Source organism: Callospermophilus lateralis, chromosome 10 (genome assembly GCF_048772815.1).
Source record: "Callospermophilus lateralis isolate mCalLat2 chromosome 10, mCalLat2.hap1, whole genome shotgun sequence".
NCBI lineage: Eukaryota > Metazoa > Chordata > Mammalia > Rodentia > Sciuridae > Callospermophilus > Callospermophilus lateralis.
This window is the reverse complement of record NC_135314.1, coordinates 74,136,289-74,158,040: the sequence shown is the minus strand read 5'-3', so window position 1 is coordinate 74,158,040 and position 21,752 is coordinate 74,136,289.

The following is a 21,752-nucleotide window of genomic DNA, read 5'->3' as shown; positions in this document are numbered from 1 at the left end:
AGGACCTGTTTCATTTGAAACTTCCAGGGGAGAATACTTTTTCATGTCTTGCTAGCTCCTGGGTGTTTGCTGGCAATTTGGTGTTCCTGGGCTCTCAGCTGCAGCCCTGCAGTTTATCCTCACATGACTTTCTTCTCATCAGTGCCTCTGTGTCTTTTCTCCTCTTCTTATAAGGACACTCAGTCAAATTAGATTAAAAGCCTGTTCTCAATGCAACATGACTTCATCTTAACTAATTACATCTGCAGTGGTGTTTTTGCAAAATAAGGACACATTATGAAGACTAGAGGTGGAATTCAAATATCTTTTTAGGGCACATAGTTCAAACCATAAAGGTTTGCCAGTTTACAAGTTTTCAAGTAATCAGATTAAGGTGAAAATGTTTATAATATTTTCTTGATACACAGATCTTTTAATCTTCATTAACTACCCTTATTTTCTAGTAGTACTTTTGTCTTTGTGTTTATTTTACCTGTAAGTATAGAACATCAACAAATCCTCACAACAGTATACCAGAGATCTTCAAGAAGGTCAAATACGCAATGTCCTTTGAATAGTGCTTCTGGTGAGCTCCAAATGCTTTTCTTATTCTCCAGTGACCACCAAACTTTTGGTATGCAGCATGAATTCAGGACTTCAGTTTCAATGATATCAAGGAATTGCAAGGGCAAGACAGAGACAAGGTGAAAGTCAAAATGCTTGTAGTTCTTACTTAGATTCTCCTACTTGTTTCCTTGAATAAATGTTCCCCATATTGCTAAAATCTTGATTAATTCCCAAAGTTCTGAAAGTTAATTTTGATAATATCCCTACTTATTATTTTTGCAGTATTTTTCATGGTTCCTTACTCCAACTTTCCCATATATGTCAACCTCCAAAATATTTTAAGTGTGTGACTTAGGACCCAGATTGTCTTAATTCACTGGGCTCTGAATTCTTTTAGGTATATGTCTTTGGGTATGTTTATGAAAATCAATGTGAGTTTCCACAACCATTACATGTAAATAGATAATAATAATGCATCATAGGGTTGTGTAAAAGTTTAATATGGGAATAATAAAAATATCATAAAAATAACGCCTCACAAATATAAAGTATAAATAAATTGAATTATTTATTGTTATTAATCTATTTAAAATATAGTTAACTATTTACATATACACAATCTTTGATATTAACTTTATTGTCTATCTTTTGACACATGAAACTATCTGCTGAAATGGAATTTGATTTTTTTTGCATAAAATAATTACTATTTCCATCAGCTCTTTGTTTACCATATATTTATTAACTGAAATATTTGTTTTATAAGCTAAATCAACTAATACATAATTTGAAAAGGGTAAGCATGAATAGAAAAACAGTCACCTGATCTCACAAGAGACACAGGCATTCCTTTCCTTTAAAAATGTCACTGAGCATGAGTTGAATTGGTGAATAACTGATAGTATTAAAACTTTTAAATAAACAAAGTTAAGATTTCCAAAAACATTTTATACTAAGATATTACTTATCCATATAAATGCACACATTGAATAATAAATTAGTTCTGCAGAATTTTAGAGGGATTAACATTAAGCACTTGCTCCTAGAGAGTTAAAATATGCTCTTTAACTCTGATGAACAATTCTAGAAATTAACATATCCAGTTAATTTAAAATTCTAAAATATTGATACTCTTGGATAATAAATGAATAAAAAAGAATGATTTTATGACTTCACATAACTAGTGTAAACAGTAGAGTTAAGGTAATAGTTGGACAGTCCAGAGAAGAGGACAAATTTGGAGCATAAACAACATGAGTTTATTCTATAATTTTTGATTTGATACACGTTTATGATGATGTTATCAAAGCAATTTTTATTGAAAATCTCATAATGATCCTTGAGTATCCTCATGTATAGTTGGTATTTGTTGTATATTAGATAAATGAAGAAATGGAAAGATGAGTATAGATTACCATATTTCCATTATTGTTACACTTTTATTTAAGGCTTTAATAATTATAATCTTCATCTGTACACATCATTGCAATTAATAGCAGAGCAGAATACAGACAAAAATCTTAAAATAATTTATATAAACACAATTTGTAAAGTTCCAATATATTTAAATTTTATAAAACATTTTTTAATTTATTTACTTTTCTCCTATTGTACTTTTACTTTATTTGGCAAATATATTCCTATAGAAGATAAAAAGATAAATGGTATCCTTGCCCTAAAAAGTTATTACAACTGTTAGATGCCTGAAGTACAAGATTAATTACACTCCAAACAAAAGTAAATATATTACCTTTACTTTAATCAACAAAGAGAAATATTGGGTATTTTCAAATAAACTTCTCTCTATCAATATTCACTGCACATTGCTCCAGAACACTACACACATTTTTCTTGAATTAACAACATGGAAATTTGTGGCCATGAGTGGTGGCACATACCTGTAATCCCACAGACTTGGGAGGCTGAAGCAGGAGAATCATGAGTTCAAAGCTGGCCTCAGCAAAAGTAGGGCGATAAGCAACTCAGTGAGACCTTTTCTAAATAAAATACAAAAATAGGGCTGGGGACGTGGCTCAGTAGTTGAGTGCCCCTGAGTTTTAATCCCCTAGACTCCCCCTAAAAATGAAAATTTATAATTTATACATTGTAATTCCAAATGATATTTTGAACAATTTCAGCCATCAATTAAAAGCATATTCTATTTTAAGAAACTTAGAGAAAATATAAATTTTAATTATATATATATTCCCTTTCCAACATGTCTTTACTTTATGAGAATACCATTTCATTGAGTATAAGAAGAAGAGCAATGGATAACATCATTATAATACATTTATTGTAAATTAGGAGCAAACAGCAATAATAAAAGCTTGTTTGGCATATATTCTATATTTGAAAATGTAATAAATCTAAATGATCACACTTTCATTTATATTTTTTCATTGATTATTATGCCAGCTCTCACTTGAGAAATTTCTGGCATTAAATCAAATGATAAATTTAAGTGTAAAAAAAGTAATCAGATATCATACAGTTCTTTTGCTTTTCTATTAGGTGGTATTCTGTTACTTTCTGATTTTTTTTTCAAATTTAATTGGATATTTTAAATATTTATTTAGCTGCTTATATTTGAAATGACTTCACAGTTACCACTTCCATTGTTTAATGTACAATAATAATTCATTAATTATTATTAACAAAATGTCTTAATGAGTTTTGTGCTTCCTCTATGAATTAAGAAGGGAATTTATATGTGGGTTAAATTCATCTGACTTCATAACATTTTTCCCCTTAATGGCAGTTGTTTATTTAAAAATATTTTTCTAATACTTTTATTGTATACATAACTTGTTTCAAACTGAAAATGTTAATATTAATGAACATAGGAAGGATAGAGTCAGTATTCAGTTTCAAAATCATGTATTACAGGTATACTTTTGAGCTATTTTGATTCTTTTTATATTTGACTGTGCCTATGTAATTTTACACATTTACTTACATAAATTATGTGTTTTATTAAATTAGATTTGTGAGTTTGAGGCTAATTTGTTATTCTAGTCTTTGTTTTGTTTATTATGGAAAGCTATACTATTTTTGGAAAGCAGTTAAATTGAAGTCTTTTTATTTTCTGTACTGGAGGTTGAACCCAGGGGTACTTAACCCCTAGGTTAACTGGACACTTAACTGGAGCCACACCTCCAGGTGAGACAGGGTCTTGCTAAGTTTCTCAGGGACTTGCTAAGTTACTGAGGATGGCTTTGAACTCACAATCCTCCAACTTCAGCTTCCTGAGCTGCTGGCATTTCAGGTATATGCCTGGCTAAAGTCTTTAGCATAGTGTTGTTGCCATACTAAATGGCTGATTTCTGCTTCTGCATCACTTCAGTATTTTTATTTTTACCCATAATTGCCCTGTCCAGGGATGGACACAATACCATATGGCTGGCTTGAATAAACAATTATTGATAAATTAGCAAATGGGATGGATATACCTTTATTAATGTTTTTTACTAAAGGCTTGAACTTCAAAGTCCAGTTTTATATGTAAACTGGCAACTTACGATTCATTTGTGCATCCTCATGTGTTTCTTCTTCAGTCAACATGCCTGAATAAATTGGTCTCTTCTAATATTTCTAAATCCAATGCCAATTCTCTTCTCAGCAAAAGAAATTACTATGTCTTTAATAAAAATTGTTTCAAATAATGATATAATCTCTGTCAAATTTCTATTCTTCACATTCAAGTTTTTCATCATCTTATCACTGTAATTTCTGCAGTTATAGTCTAGGCTTTTGAGACCATTTTTGTCTTTTTTTCAGATAAAGGAAAAAAATGTTTGTTTGCACTGACAGTGTAAGGTACAAAATATCCTCTAATCAGAAGTGGTGATTTTATTCCACTAATCAAGAATCTGAAATGGAACAGGGAACACTGGGTGTTTTCCCCATAGATATTCAAGTGTGTAACTGGAAAACAAAGTTTACTGATCTTCTGCTTAGATATTTTAGTCACAATGAGATGCAGTGGTGTTCTGACTTGGCTGCACCCCTTGTTCATGATTTTGCCCAGGTAGGACAGATTTATGGCTGAGGTCTGAACTATAAATTAAAGTCTGCCATGGTTAATCTGATAAATGTTCCATGGAGCTGGCACAATTGTGTGCTTATAAAGAGAAGCAATATTCTCTACTGTGAGTATGCCTCTTCTGTGGAAATCATGACTATATTCAAAGGCCTAATTGAGGGCAATTCTTAAATGTAATCATGTGTAAAATTGTTTTAGAGGCTAATATATAGAAAATATAGTTCAGACCAATTCTTTCCATAGTAGTCATACAGTAGAAAACAAATGCAAATTGACCAGCAAAATTTGGGCATGACTAGACTCAAAAATGGAAAGACAAATAGATTTGCCTGCCAGCAACGTTGCAATTCTGACTAGCAGATGATCATCTGGCACCCTAGAACACGGGAATGATTGACTCTACATGACCAACATTTCACAGATCCTAAGCCAGTGCAGGTAGAGGTGGGTAATTACTTCAGCCACCCAAGGGGAAAGGAGGGAGCAGGTGTTATGCTGCCAGCATAGCTCGACTTTCAACTCATTTCAAATATAAATGGAGTTAGTGGTAGGAGCCAAGAAATTTGGGTCAGTTGAGATTTTTGCCATCTCAATCTTGGGGATTATAATTGAGTTTTTGCCTCTCTGACCTGATTCTTTCTAATGCATTTCCCATATTGGTAACTTTCAAATTTAACTTTTCCCTAAGCTCTTTGTGTTCTTTCAGAATCACTGAGGAGAGAGCTCACATGCTGTTTCAGTAAAAACTGACAAATTTGTCTTCTGAGAGATTTACTGCATCAGCTTGCTTGACAGAGAGCTGATTACTGAAAGGATAGATTTGTCTATCTGTTTCATAGAGTTCTTTACGCTCTGTTAACAGTTATAGGACTAGAGGTGGAAGGCCAGGCAAGTGAGTGCCTTCACAGGAAAGTGATAAAAAAATTATTTGAAAAAGAACTGAAGAGGGAAAAATGATCTCTCTTCTTTTCCCTATTTTTTAAAAAAATTCTCATAGGAAACATTTAATAGTCAAGAACTATATGTGACTAATCTTGATTTATTACTGAAGATGACCTACTGTGTCTCAATATCTCATTAACCTTCCTCTCCTGCTTGTACTTATTGAAATGTGTTTGCACATTGTACATTCCTGTAAGAAGTCTCATTGTCTAAGCACATTTCTTGCTAACTGAGGCTTGTCTTTTAAAGGTCAAATTTGGGAGAAGTGTGTTTATTTGTTAACTTCCCAATTTAGACACTCCTGGAAGGGAAAAAAAAATGTGCTCTCTTAAAAGTATTGCATGTTTTCCTGTTTTTGTAACTAGAGTATAATTTACCTTTTTGTAATGACGGAGACATTTATTATAAACACATTTCCTTTTGTAAATATTGCACAGATTTTATATCCTCAGAAGTTATTGAGGAATATGGAAATATTTGCCCTATAATAAATGGATATGATCCACTGAATTCTGGATTTTCACAGATATTTACTCTCTCACCTCAATTTCAGGCTGTAGATTTTCATTTCCAACTATTGCTTTCTAACTGCTTCTTTCTGCATGTGCTAATTTGCCCCCTCAAATGTGCCTGAAAAAAGAGATAATTGCCTTTGTATAATTGTGTATGGTGACAGTCTCTTTGAAGATTTTATGTAATAGAAAATCACAAAAAACTTATATGCATTATTTTATGTTAAGAGAAAATTTTTATTTGATTCTCATATTTCAGTTTTATTCCAGATGGTCAAGGTTGTTTTGTATCAGACCTTAAAAGAATGTAAAGATAGTCCTGTTGCTTTTCTTGTTTTTGATTTTTACCAGGATTCTATTCTTTGTTATTTAAATGTATTTCATTTTGCTTTATTTCCCACTAGTATTTTTCTCATTCTCTGATATAAAATCAATATTTTATCTTCCAAGTCCCACAGGTCTAATCTTTTATATGGCAAAATGACAACCCACTATTAATTTGTATGTGAAAATTTCTGTGTGCATTGCATAAAGCTTCCTCTAGGATTATTTTATGTATCAACCATATTATGATTAAGGTCAACAGTGCTTTTTCATTACATTTCACATGTAAAATGAGATTTAAACAACCTAATAACTAAATAATAATATGCAATAATATACAACCAATGAATAATATATAATTTCCAAATTTTAATTTATAACTTTCAAGTTCTGTGATCATTTTTGAAAAACAGGTGTCAAGTTGTGATGAGGTTCCTGGAATAAAAACTGATAAAAATAAAGGGTTCCCAGAGACTTTTAGTACATGAAACTTTAAATTTTAGATATCACTATGCATTTGACCCATGAAATTTCTAGGTATATGTTTAAAAATAGATTTTTAAGAGTGTTTTTAGAAATGTTGTCAAAGTATATTGATTTAACCACAGGCATTTGAGTCAGAGAGACTTTAATTTTAGTATTGCCTTGATTATTTACAAGTTGTATAATCATGAAAGCTTTGATGGTGTGTTTGTTATGTATAACATGGTGATTGTAATACTTTGAGAGAGATATACTTTGTACCAATACCAAATCACACACTGAACATTCTTAAGTGATTATTTATTTAGTCAAATTTTGTGCTGTTGTGACCAAAAGACCCGGTAAGAACAACTTAGAGAAGGTAAGGTTTATTTCAGGCTGTTTCAGAGGTTCAGCCCACGGTCTGCCAACTTCAATGTTCTGGGCCCAAAGTGAGGTAGGACATCATGTCAAAAGGGTGTGGCAGAGGAAAGCAGTTTAGGTCGTGACAACTGGGAAGGAGAGAGAGAGAGAGAGAGAGAGAGAGAGAGAGAGAGAGAGAGAGAGAGAGAGAGAGAGAGAGAGATATCCCTATTTACCACTAACAAACTATAACCCCCAAAGGCACACTCACACAATGATCTACAGCCTCCAACCACACCCTACCTGCCTACAGTTAGGGCCCAGTTAATCCATTTCAGTGGTTTAATCTATTGATCAGGCTACAAACTCTCACAGACTAATCATTTCATATGAAAGTTGTGGCATTGTCTCACACATGAGCTTTTGGGGAATACCTCATATTGAAAATGTAACAATTTATTTTTAATATTTGGCTGTTTTAAGGTTTCCCAACTTTTATTTAATCACAGTTTTTGTTAGATTAATATTCACTACAATATCCCCTTCAATATCTGTTGATCAAACTTGAGATATCTTTGAAAGTCATCTACAGTAGTGGTTATTGTTTTATATTTTAATATTTTTCCATCAGATTTTTTCAAGTTCATTCTTAGGGCATCACAAACAATACCAGCAATATTGTGGGACTTGGAGTAATCTTGCCAGCTGTCCATGCTGACGAGATGAGCTGGGTTCAAAAAGCTGGCTGCAACATTAAAATAAGAAAACAACGAAGAAATCACTCAACACACAGACATGAGTTTCTTTATTTTATAGGCCCGGAGGCCACACAGAGGAGTTTCAATGGAATGTTCTTCACCAAATGAGCAGAGGATAAAGTTTCAAAAGTGGAGTCTTGCTTCCTTATGTCTTGTGCAAGTCACACTCATCTCAGGTGCTATGTGGGATCACAGGCAGAGCAAGAGGAGAGGCACACTTGCGTCACATAGCCCAATCAGTGTGCAATGCCAGACCTGTCCCCTCATATAGCTACAATTCACATAGCTCACACACACAGCCCATGGATAGCTCATGATAGAGTACAGTACTTGCTAAATCTGTGACTGGAATAAGTATATAAATTTAGGTGTTTGATGATCTCATAAATAAATGGTGTCAACCTTTTAAATGTTGCTAAGTTTATGATACATACAAAAGCCCATAATACACCTCTCCTTCATGGGGCACATTCCAGAGAAACATCTTTTGGCAAGTTTGCTTTAGGGGTTGGCAATAAGCACTGCAAAGATAGGTAACTAAGAACTTACTCTTCAAATGAATTTTCATTTTTTGTTTATCCAGAAGCTTACTAACTTATAATTTTACAAATTTTTGGTTACTTGCTACACTATTTTATCTTAATGGTTTAAAACTGGCCAGAATAATTGGCCTCCCTTCAAAATTATAATTTTTATTCCACTTTTATAAATTATGCTATTTTTTGTATTTTGTGGCAAACCACCCCCCTTATCCAGCTCAGGATTTTCTGTGTTTAATGGGGACTGAACACACCCCAAAATATTCAATAATTTAGAGTCTAATAGCTATTATCAATAAGAAAACATTTTTTTTTATTTCATGAATTTAATTCCTACACTCCTGGAGTCATGGAACTTACCAAACCAGAATTTATTCCAGAATTTTGATGGTTGAGTCTCCTAGAAATTACCACATAAGAAATGGTGGTAAGAACTGGAAATTATCTTTCATGTTAAAAGACAGACATAATTGTTTTGGGGTATCTGTTAGGTGAGCATTAGGTAACAATAATATACATTTCTTTTTCTTCAATATACAAAGTAGGATTAAGATGGATAAATGAAAGTGAAAAGACTATAGGTTTAAAAATTACTATATGGAAAATCAAGTAGAAATACTAAGATATTCCTTCTTTTTTGGTGTGTTTTTTAAAAATTAATTAGTTTATTTATTTCATTTAGGTATATATGACATCAGAATACATTTTGATTCATTTTACATAATTGTAACACAACTTTTCATTTCTCTGGTTGTACACGATGTAGCTTCACACCATATGTGCAGTCGTACATGTACTGAGGGTAATGATGTCCGTCTCATTCCGTCATTTTTTCTGCTCCCACAACCCTCCCCACCCTACCTTTCCATTTGCCCAAAGTTCCTCCACTTTTCCCATGCCACCCCTCCCACCCATTATGAATCAGCATCCACTTATCCAGGGGAACATTCTGCCTTTGGTTTGGGGATTGGCTTACTTCACTTATCATGATATTCTCCATTTCCATCCATTTACCTGCAAATGCCATAATTTTAGTCTCTTTTAATGCTGAGTAATATTCCATTATGTATATAAACCACTTTATCTCTTTATCCATTCATTGTTGAAGGGCATCTAGGTGGCTACCACAGTTTAGCTATTGTGAAATAAGCTGCTATAAACATTGATGTGGCTGCATTACTATAGTATGCTCATTTTAAGTGTTTTGGGTATAGATTGAGGAATGAAGTAACTGGATCAAATGATTGTTTCATTCCAAGTTTTCTAAGGAATTGCCATACTGCTTTCCAGATTGGTTGCATCAATTTGCAGTCCCACCAGCAATGTATGAGTGGGCCTTTTTCCCCACATCCTCACCAACACTTATTATTGTCTGTGTTTTTGATAACTGCTATTCTAACTAGCGTGAGATGAAATCTTATTGTAGTTTTGGTTTCAATTTCTCTAATTACTAGAGATGTTGAACATTTTTTCATATATTTGTTGATTGAATGTACATCTTCGTTTGAGAAGTTTCTGTTCAGCTCCTTAGCCTATTTATTAATTGGGTTGTTTGTTTTTAAGTGCTAAGGTTTTTTGAGTTCTTTATATATTCTGGAAATTAGTGCTCAATCTGATGCGCATGAGGCAAAAATTTGCTCCCAAAATGTAGGCTCTTTCTTCACCTCATTGATTGTTTCTTTTGCTAAGAAGAAGCATTTTGGTTTGGATCCATCCCATTTATTAATTCTTGATTTTATCTCTTGTGCTTTAGGAGTCTTGTTAAGAAAGTGGGGGCATAATCCAACACTATGAAGATTTGGGCCTACTTTTTTCTCTATTAGGCGCAGGGTCTCTGGTTTAATTCCTAGGTCCTTGATCCACTTTGAATTATGTATTTTGCATGGTGAGAGATAGGTATTTAGTTTCATTTGCTGCATATGGATTTCCAGTTCTCCCAGCACCATTTGTTGAAGAGGATATCTTTTCACCAATGTGTGTTTGGGGCACCTTTGTCTAGTATGAGATAACTGTATTTATGTGGGTTTGTCTCTGTCTTCTATTCTGTAACACTGATCTACATTGCCCCTGCTGACCTGTTAACCTATGCTGGATCCAGGCCCAGGCCAAGAACCGCCTCCAATGACTCACTCAGGAGCATAGAAGATATTTCTTGTTACTGAAAACATGAAGCAAAAGATGAAAGTATTCTTCTTCTTTCCACTTTTTATCAAATAAGGATGTGCATAGAGAAAATAAAGACAGAATTAGTAGCAAGAGTAGACTGTTAGGGTAACTGATAAGTAAGGTGCATCCAATGCCAATATCCTCCAACCCTTACTGCTTGTTGTGGGTTAAAATGCACACAAAATGCTTACACTAAAAAAAAAAAAAAGGTATATGGTGCCCTATTTTACTTCTGATGTGAAGAGATTTAATTCATCAAAAAGTAATTGATTGACAGCAGAGTTACATATCAAGCTAATGGTAGACATGCAAAAGATATGCAAAAAAAGCACATGACTCTTAAAAAGATGGGCAATAAAGGGATTTCTGTGTGATCACTTTTTAGACTCGCCTCAAAAGCAAGTTTCATATGCATAAAGATAATATCTGTGTACCTATTATTTTCTACCAGGTAAGATTTTTTTCCTAATTGTGGTCTTCAGCCATAACTTATATTTACCCTTTTCTCTGGTTAATTAAGAAAAATAGGAAAGCAGCATTTGACATACTGCCAATTCAGAAACATTGTCAGAAAAATGGCTTTATAGGAAGACATTTTTTTTTTTAAAGAGAGAGAGACAGAATTTTTTAAATATTTATTTTTTAGTTTTCGGTGGACACAACATCTTTATTTTATTTTTATGTGGTGCTGAGGATAGAACCCAGCAACCCGCGCATGCCAGGCGAGCGCGTTACCACTTGAGCCACATCCCCAGCCCAAGACATATATCTTATAAACCATTTGCTTTCAGTAATGGTATAACCAATGTTAGCTACTATCCATATCTGGACAGTTAAACATAAATTGCTTAGTACATGATGAATTTTTTGTAAAATTCCAAGTTTTTTTTTAAATAGGTCGATAAAGCTTTCATGCAGTATTATAGGCATTATTATTTCATAAGCTAAAAAACTGACATCTTAGGAATTGAACTACCACAACATTTAAACTTAAAAGATTATTGTCTAAGAGAGACCAGAATTTTGAAGTAGACCTGGAAAGGCTTCCAAAATCATACCACCACAATAGAAAAATTTGGATGGGAAGGGAGATTTTGAGTTATTTTGGCAAGTTTAAAGTATGGTAGTTTCTATGATGCAACAACACTATTCAAAAAGTGCTTGCCACTTCTTCTGTCTTTTAAGGACTTAGGAGTGTCCTGGGCAATTGAGAAGGACATTGTTGACAATTTTAATTGTAACGGGCCATCTTAAAATGTGCTCTTGTAATTGCAGGTGACTTTCTTTAGGTGTCCATGAAGGGAGATTCTGGTGAAACAGACTCTATCTATCTAGCAAATCTACATATTATATCTCCACCTAGATAGCTAGCTATAAATGCTTTCTTGGACGAAAAAAGGTCAGAGATTTGTCTTCTATAAGATTTTGTGGCACTGGCATGTGCCATGGCAAAATGCAACTCTTAGATTCCTGACCATTAGAAACCTAATTGATTGTCCCAATTACTGTGCCCTGAAATTCATCATTATGTGCATGCTGAGGACACACTTCCCAGCTGCTGTCTGGCAAAAACAGAAGATGGCAGGGAAACTAAGTTGGGCTCATTCCTGGGAAATGAGAGAGTGACTCCAATGGCAGATATTGGCTATGGGACACTCCATGAGTCATATTGAATATTCATCAATCTGAGTTTCATTCGTGGTAGATTTTAGTGTACTCTTTCCCCCTACCTTCTCTCTTCCACAAGAGTGAAGACTGAATTGCAAATAGATGTGCTGTGGTTCTATTTCCTTCCATCTTGACGTCTGCTTCTAGGATGATCTAGAGTAATACAAGCACTGCATGATCCTCTCCACTTACATAGAAGATAAAGCATAGTTGTAGAGGAAATAAGATTTATACAATGTGGGTGAGTAGAAAATGTTCTTAATCCTACAACGCAGGTACTTGACAACTTTGGAGATGTTTAGGCTCAGGTCTTTAGACCCAAAATTAGGTAACTTTTCTGGAAGAAAAAACAAAAGCCTTTATTATAAAAATTAAAATAGTAGCTAGTAATAATTTCCAGTCATCCTGAAATGATGCTGTAGTCTGTATTTATATGATTCCAAAGCTAGGATTTTTTTTTCTTTTTTACATTTCCAAGAAGTAACAATATATAATACAACGAAGAATATGCAAATGAAGCTGCAAGTGGAGCATCAGGTCTAAAATATTCAGTATACAGTCTTTTAGAAAAAAAAAATATGCCAACCTCTAACTTAGAGGAAATTCAGGAACAGAAATGAAGTGCTGTGGTTAAAATATGATTTGTACTTATACTTATGTTGAATTTCCAAAGTCATATGACAGTGGTATTTAGTGGTGGGAACTTTGAAAAGTGGTTAGGTTTACATGAGGTCATTAAGATGGGCTCTAATGGAAATCTTGATAGCTTCATTAAAAAAAATGTACAGAGATCATACACAAAGAATTGCAAGTCCTTTGTTGTCATGGGATACTATGTACACTACCATTAAACTACATAAATGTATTACCAGAGTAAAGCCAATGCCAGCATCATGTGTCTGAACCTCCAAAATTTCAAGCTTAATAAACCTCATTTATTTGTAAAGTTAGTCTGCCTAAGGTATTTGGTTATAATAATGAAATATTGACTAATATACCAAGGCAGAGCAAATATATTAAAACTGAGTATATAGTAGACACTGTCTTATAATGAGGTGAAATAAGAAAACTGTATAGACATAAATTATGTATAGTTCTCAGACTTAGTTAATAGACATACTAAACACCCAGTTAGATTCATATTTCAATGAACCATAACAAATTTGTTCTGTTGTAAATATCTGAATATTGCATAAGACATATAAATACTAAAAGTATTTTTGACATACTTGAAATTTGAATTTAACTTAGACCATTGCATTTTATAGCATAGTACAAAGGCAAGTACAGAATTAGTATGAATATGTTGATTCAGTGTTTCACCTAGACTAGGGGAGAAAACTATAAAAGACAAACATTAAATCTTGATAAAATTCATCAAACACATAAGTGATTATATTTAGATATTTTGAAAATCATTCAGTCAGTGTTCATAAGTATTTATTGGATAGTTCTTATGGACTTGGTACTTAAATAGCCATAAGAGACATCAGCCTTTTATGAAGCTTGAAGTCTGTATCAGTCAGCTAGCCATTACTATAAGAAATACTTGAGATAATCAGCCTATAAAGAGGAAAGGGTTATTTTGGCTCACAGTTTCAGAAATTTCAGTTAATGGTCAACTTCATTACTCTTTGGCCTGTGACATATGACAGGAAGCATGTAGCAAGTATAGCTGCTTACCCCATGGCTGAGAGAAAGAATAGGGAACTGAAATCTTACTATGACTTTCTTGGTCACAATTCTAAAGTCTGGAAGAACCTTCCATTAGTCTTCTCCTATTAAAGTTTCCACTATTTCCCAATAATGCCACACTGAGGACCAAACTTTTAACACATGAGCCTTTGGGAGACATTCCAGATCCAAACTACAACATTCTTTCTCTGAGCCACAAAGGCTCATGTCCATGTCATGATGCAAAATGCATTCAGTCCATTTCCAAGATTCCCTAAATTCTTAACTGTTCCAACATTGTTTAAAAGTTAAATTTTAAAATCTCTTCTGAGACTCAAGGAAAATACTGCTGTTGAACATTCATAAAAATCAAAAGAAAATCATATACTTTCAACACATAATGGCATAGGGTACACACTCCCATTCCAATAAGGGAAGAATAGGGGAATAGAAATGTAGGTTCAGACATAAGTATGTCTAAAAGCCATCAGGGCATACAGAGAATTCCAACTCAGGTATCCCAAGGGCTTGGGTACCCTGCCCCTGTTTGCAGCCCACATGACCAATCTCTCACTTTAACTTTTCACACTGCCTGCATTTTCTCTAGACAGGCTGCTTTAGTCAGCTTTTTTGCCACTGTGACTAGTGACCTGACAAGAACAATTTCAGAGGAGAAAAAGCTTATTTTGGGGTTCATGGTTTCAGAGGTCTCAGTCCATAGATAGCTGGCTCCATTTCTCAGAGCTTGATGTGAAGCAGAGCATCATGGAGGAAGTGTGTGAGACAGGAAAGCAGCTGGGGACAGGGGACAGGGATGAAGGGGGGGAGAAAGAGAGAGAGAGAGAGAGAGAGAGAGAGACACTGCTCAACAAGGACAAAATAATTTACCCCAAAGGCACATCCCCAATGATCCTTCTAGCCTCCTCCAGTCATACTCTACCACTCAGTTAATCCCCATCAAGGGTTTACCTTACAGATTGGGTTAAGGCTCTCATAGCCCAATCATTTCACCTCTGGACTTTCTTGCATTATCTCACATAATATTTTGGGGGATACCTAATATCTCACTTATAACATTCTGCCCCTGACTCCTCAAAGCTCATGTTTATCTCACAATGCAAAATACATTTTAGTCCATTACAAGAGTCCTGATAGTCTCAACAGTTCGAGCACTGCCCAAAAGTTCAAGTCCAAAGTCTGCTCTGAAATTCAAGGCAAACTCACATATTGAGCGCCTATTAAAATAAAAAACAACCTACAAGTATATATATATATATAGTTATAAATGTCTTCATTCAGAAAAATAGGGGCATAAAAAGAAGGGATGGGACTAAAGCAAGATCGAAATCCAGCTGGGCAAACAAATTCTGTAGTTTCCTGTCTGGCATCTGGGACACGTGGCATTTTGGTGTTTTCTCTAAAGGGCTGGTGTAGCTCCACCCTTATGGCTTTGCTGGTTGCAGTACAGGTGGCTTCTCTCTTGGCTTGTTTGTGCTTGATTCCTGCAGCTTTTCTGGGCAGATGTTCCAGAGTATTTGCATTTCTTAATCTCAGGGGTCTCCACTGCATCTTTAGCTTACTCCACACATCTCCACACATCGCCCTCTCAGGGGCAGCCTGAAGGAATTCTGACTCTGTTGCACTTTGCCTGGCCTCCCAAGCCTTCCCTTGAAATCTTGGAGGAATCCTCCATGACCCCCTACCTCCAGCATCCTTCAATCCTTGCAGAACCAGCACCAGATGTTTGCCACTTATGTCTGCGGCCATCTAGAGGCAGTAACAAAGCTGCAGCAGCCTTTGAGGACCTGAGTGGCTGAGTATGGTAAAAAATGTCCTAGACCACCCTGTGCAAGCAGGTTGTCCCACTGTTCCCTTTTCAAAGAAATTTATACTTTCACTCCTTTGAGCATGAGATGGGAATGGTCTTGCCAATTCCTGAAATGCCCTCAAGCCATCTCTCTTATTGTCTCTAGGCAAAGTCTTTGGCATTTCTTTAGTGCTGATAATTTCTTTAACAACTGCAATTTCCTTAGTCCCTAGTTTTATGCTCACCTTTCAAGTCCAAATGTTTCAAAGCTTTCTCCTTTGTTTTTTTTAATACTTTTACTTTATTTATTTATGTTTATGTGGTGCTGAGGATGGAACCCAGGGCCTCACTCATGCTAGGTGAGTGCTCTACCGTGAGCCACAACCCCAGCCCCCTTTCTTCTCTGTTTTTTGCTCCTAATTATCACAATAAATTTGGCTAAAACCTGCCAGCAATATCCATATCACTTCCTGAATACTATGCTGTTTAGAAATTGCTTCTACCAGATAAAGAAGTTCATCACATTTAAAATCAGCCTCGCAGAAAGTCTCATGACTTTGGCAAAATAGAGACAACTTCTTAGTCAGAACCCAAAACAAATGGCCTGTAGTCCAATTTCCAAGAGTCCATCTCCTATGAAATCTCCTCAGCCCTGTCATTATTATCCAAAATTGTATTGGCATTCTGGTCTTCTGAGCTTCCACCAGAATCTCCTATTAAGCTCTGCTTACAACAATCTAAACCTTCTCTAGCTTGCATAACTAAACTTTCCAAAATTCCTCCCACAAATTCCAAAACACTCCTAAAGCTTCCGAATCACATGGTCAGATTAGTCATAGCAACAACCCCACTTATAAGATAGGCATTCCCTATTACTAGAATTATCTCTAACTCTCTTGAGTCTCCACTGCAACTTCAATTTCACTTTCACAGCTCCCTGCATTACCTTGTGTAGGGCTGCTTGCAGGGACATTGACCTTAACATACAATGGGGGATGCTTGGCCTTCCTTTCAAATGTTGGTCATAGGCTTCATGACACCATGACTCTTATTCTGCTTATCTACACAACCAGCATCATATAGTTGATGCCACATATGAGCTATCAGCATGAGCTTGCTTGCTTCTGTCCCATGGGTGTTGGAGCCCCTGAGTGCCACACTGGCTGCATATTGTCCTTTGAGTGACATTCCAGATCCAGATATAGCAGAATATGTATAAGGTAATTATTTTAATACTTTCATAATAAATGTCAGAGAGAAAATAATAATATGATGTAAGAAAAATATGAACAGAGTTGTTATTCAGGTCCATCTTTTTAATAGTAAAAGCAGAATAATGATCTACCAAAGATATTTACTTTATTTTCCCTGAAACATGAAATTTGTTAACTACATGGCACTAATGTGTACTTTGCAGCTATCATTAAGGGTAAGATCTTTAGATGAGAATGTTATCTTGGTATGGCCAATATAATTACATGAGTCATTAAAAAAAAAAAAAAAAAACCCTCAAAATCCTTTTAGTGTTTGCTGAGAGAAAGATGCGATGGTAGAAAAATGATAAGAGTGTTTCAAGAGACTTCAGTGAAAATAGTGAAAGGGTGGGTGCAGGCGTTTATCAGTATACAAAATCCAATCAATGTTATATATCATGCTAATAGAATGAAAAAGAAAAAAACATATGATGAGCTTAATTGGTAGAGAAAAATTAACAAAATCAAATATCATCAATATTTTAAAAACTAGGAACATAAAGGAACATTCTTAATTCAATGAGGGACATTTAAGAAAAATCCATATCAATCATTAGACTCTGTCTTAACACACACAGCATGCACACATGGAGATGCTCACTCAACTTATTAAAGAATATATTCATGTCATTTTATCCAATAAGGCAATTGTTAAAATTTGGTTTTAAATGTCCTCCAAAGGCCCATGTGTGGAAGTCTTGCTCCCCCTCACAGAACTACTGGGAGGTGATATCAGATTTAAGAAATGGAACATAACTAGGGCATTAGTTAGAAGATCAAGGGTCAAACTTCAAGGGTCAAACTTGATCTCCCTGTCTTCTTCTCTTTTACTTCCTGGCTGCTATGAGGTGAGAAGCTACGTTTTACCACAATGATGTGCTGCTCCATGACAGACCCAAAAGCAAGGGGGTCAACTAACTATGCAGTGAATCCTCTGAAACCATTAGGAAAAAAATGAACAATTTTCTTTTTAAATTGAGCATCTTAGGTATTCGTTACAGTTACAGAGAACTGAGTAGCACAAAATGCTTAGTGTTGATGCAATATGATTTCTCTCTCTAGATAGTCTCATGACTCATGCTAATTTGAAGTCAAGATGGAAAAAATGCTGAAATAAATTGATGAAGAAGTTGTAGCGTTTCTGATACTCAACATCAGAAATGGGTAGTTTTTTTTACAATGAATAGATAGATTTTATGCCGCAGTCTGGCTGGGCACAATTCAGGAGCCACTTGTCTAAAGAAACAAACTTTATTTTTAGAACACACACACCAAACCACACAGCTCTTCAGGAAAACCTTCAGAGCCCAACTGCCACCACCGGCTTCCCACAAGCCTCTCAACCTCCCCCACTCCTCCTGCTCTTCAGGCCTATTGGCTGGGTTGTGTGGGCGGAGCCAAAAAAGTCCCCCAATGAGCAGTTCCATGGTCTGAAAGGGCGGGGAAACAGCCCAGTGAGCATCACCGCAGAGGAGCCAATCATTTGGCAGTTAGAAGTTTGCTGGAGCCGCTGTGAGCCAATCATCAGCTGGCAGCTGGAAGTTTGCTGGGGCCCCTTTGGCTGTGGCTCTCAACAATTTTATGGTCATATTCTCTCTTAAACTGCATGAACATAATACGATTTTGTATAATAAATTGTCTTTGAGCATAATGCCAATCATCATCTTCTTGTTTCTCTTCCATGTTCCAACTCCAGGTTACAAAAGTATAGGGTAATTAGGATGGCATTTACAGTAGTACTTATGATGAATGAAAAATATTACAAACTACTTTTTTAAAATTCATATCACTTTTAAGTGTGGGAGATTATATAGATAGATATTGATAGTTACCTACATTGGCAAGTTCAGATGTAACACATATTAAATATAATGATGATTATTTATACCGTGAGACCAATGAACATTGAATAAAAGGGTTGAAAATACTTTTATACATTTAATGAAATTCATAAATAATTGTTATATAAAAGTTTATGTCACTAGCTTATATTTAAAGTATTGATGCTCAGTCACAATTTGATTTTTCATTTTAATAGATCACTACTCTGGTTTGGATGTTGAGTATGCCCCAAGGGTCCATGTGATAAAGGCTTAGAGTTGCCACTTTTGGGAGGTGGTAGTGAGCCCAATAGGAAGTCCTTAAGTCACTGGAGGCATGCCCTTGAATTTACTGTGGCACTCCAGCTCCCTCCTCTTGTTTTGTTCTTTTTTTTTCCTCTAGGGCATGAAATGATCAATTCTGCTCCACCACATGCTTCTGCTTTTGTGTACTGCTTTACTGTAGACCCAAGCAATGGGACCAATTGATCAAGGACTGACTGAAACTTTGAAAACTGAGCCAAGATAACCCTTTCTTCTTTATACCTTACTTATCTCAGGAATTTTTCATTGATGCTTATTAATTTTACAGAAGAGTAGGTTTCATTGTAATGGATTTATCAATGCATAAAACAAAATTTCATTAATTTCACTGCCCAATACCTCCCCTTACCTTTTTTCTTCCCTTCACCTGTTACACTTCCTCTACCAATAATGGTTTTTCTTATACTTTCATGATGTCCTTTTTTTCCTCTTTTGTTTTCCCCTTCTGGCTTCCATATATGAGGAAAAAACATATAATGCTTGTCTTTTGGAGTTTCATCAAATTATAATAAGATGTAATGCAGGAATTTTCCTCAGTCTTTAAAGTCCTTCTGTTCCCTTTTCCCTCATCATCTACTATAGTTTGTCAGAAAGTCAAAAGAGAAAACCTTATAGCATCACACTTAATGCATTATCTGTCTGGAAGAAACTGACCTACATAGCTTAAGTTTCTTTAATGTATTACAAAGATGTAAACTTTTAAGCTATATTGGCACAATGATGAATATCATATTTATTCTATGCAATAGTATGTTTCCAGAAATATGAGTAAGAAAAATAGTAATGCAAAAATTTACATGGGATGCAATGTAACTTTCCAACAGTTATTTTATTCTAAATATCAGAGAACATGGCATAAATTGCTTTTTAGGCTAAGTGATAATCACTGCACAAATTCTCCAGGAGAAAAGAAAGATTGTAAAGCAAACACTGCTTAACCACAAGTAGTCCATTATCATAGTCAGGTCTGAGAACAGTAGATGTATGCTCCCATTTGTTATCGCTGTTTTCTTTCTCTTTTTTCCTCCATAAATAAATTCTCCCATAATCCTTGATTTTTATGTAGATGCACATGATGAAATAGGGCAAGATAAACCAGTCATTCATCAAAAACAGACTTTGGGGTTTAATTACTTTAAAAATATTCCCCATAATCATTCTTCTATTCCAGATGTCTAGTTTATTCTGTATACCCCCTAGAGATTTTTGCAACATTTATGTTAACTTTGAAAACTCTTAGATTGATTTAGAGTTTGAAGAGTTTGTGAATTCGTTTTATTACATGTATTTATCTAATCACCTTTTATTTTTTAAACGATTAGTCAAGAATTAGTGCAAAGAATTAAAAATTTGGGATTGACATCATTTGTGGGATAAATGAAAGCATGTTATTTTGTTATCAGATGTGTATAAAGACGGCAAGCTGAACTTCTTAACTTGACAACTCAACATTTTACCACACTTTTCATAAGAAAGGTGGTGGTCTGTTAATTGCTGATCCTTAGATTTAGTATAAAGAAATTCATGCAGAAAAGACATTAAAATAGAGTGAGGATAATTGCAAATGTTCCAGATGCAATCTTGATTCCTTTGCCTGTTACACGAAGAATAACATTATGATAAAAATCAATAAAATAAACTCAGAAGCTCTAATTTGTTGCCACTTAGACACTCCCATGAAATGAGTTTCCTCTAATTAGTAGGTACTTCTGGTTGAACTGTATTTCTCCCTAACCCTTTATTTGAATGTAAAGATAAAACACATCATCATATTTGTTTGACATCTCTAAAAGAAACCAGAAAATTTTTAAAATGCTTTTTTTTCACATCTGATCTGTCTGGATACTTTGAGCTCTTCATGCTTGCAGGATGCACTGGTAGCATTTGCCTTGGTGGAGGTACTCTAAGAAAGTTACTGAAGTCGACCTAAGCAAACAGCAAAGAAGAGAATTTTCTGAAGTTTAAGTCTCGAATGATATAAAAGTAGAATAACAGAAGAGACTGTCTCAACAAATGTAGAAAGATAAAGTGACATCAAAGAAAGCAAGTGGCTCAGAAAGGAGTTAAAAATGGGAAGAGTGACAGCAAGAAGAAAAGTCAAAGAAGTAAGTAACAACCAGATTATGTAGATCTTTTATATCCTGATAATGCCTGGTTTCTACTCAGTGATGTGAGAAGTCATTGGGAAAATCTGACCAGGGCAAAGTTGTGATCACATTTTCATATTAAGAAGAATATTCTAGTTGCTACATTAAGGGGAAAAAAACACAAAAAATTGCAACAGATCAATTAGAAGCTACATGGTGGTTTCAGACAAGCTGGAAATAGTGGTCTAATTAGAAATGATGGAATTCTGAATATATTAAAGATTACGAAGATGGAATTTTCAACTAACCAGAATGGAGCAAGATTAGAGATTTGGAGGAATGGAAGTTGACACCAAAGTTTTGGGCTGGGCAAGTGGAAGAATAGAATAACTGAGTTGTGGGAGTTGTGAACATAGCTGAGTTTGGAGCATGCATAGTCTGAGATCTCTGTTGAACATCCAA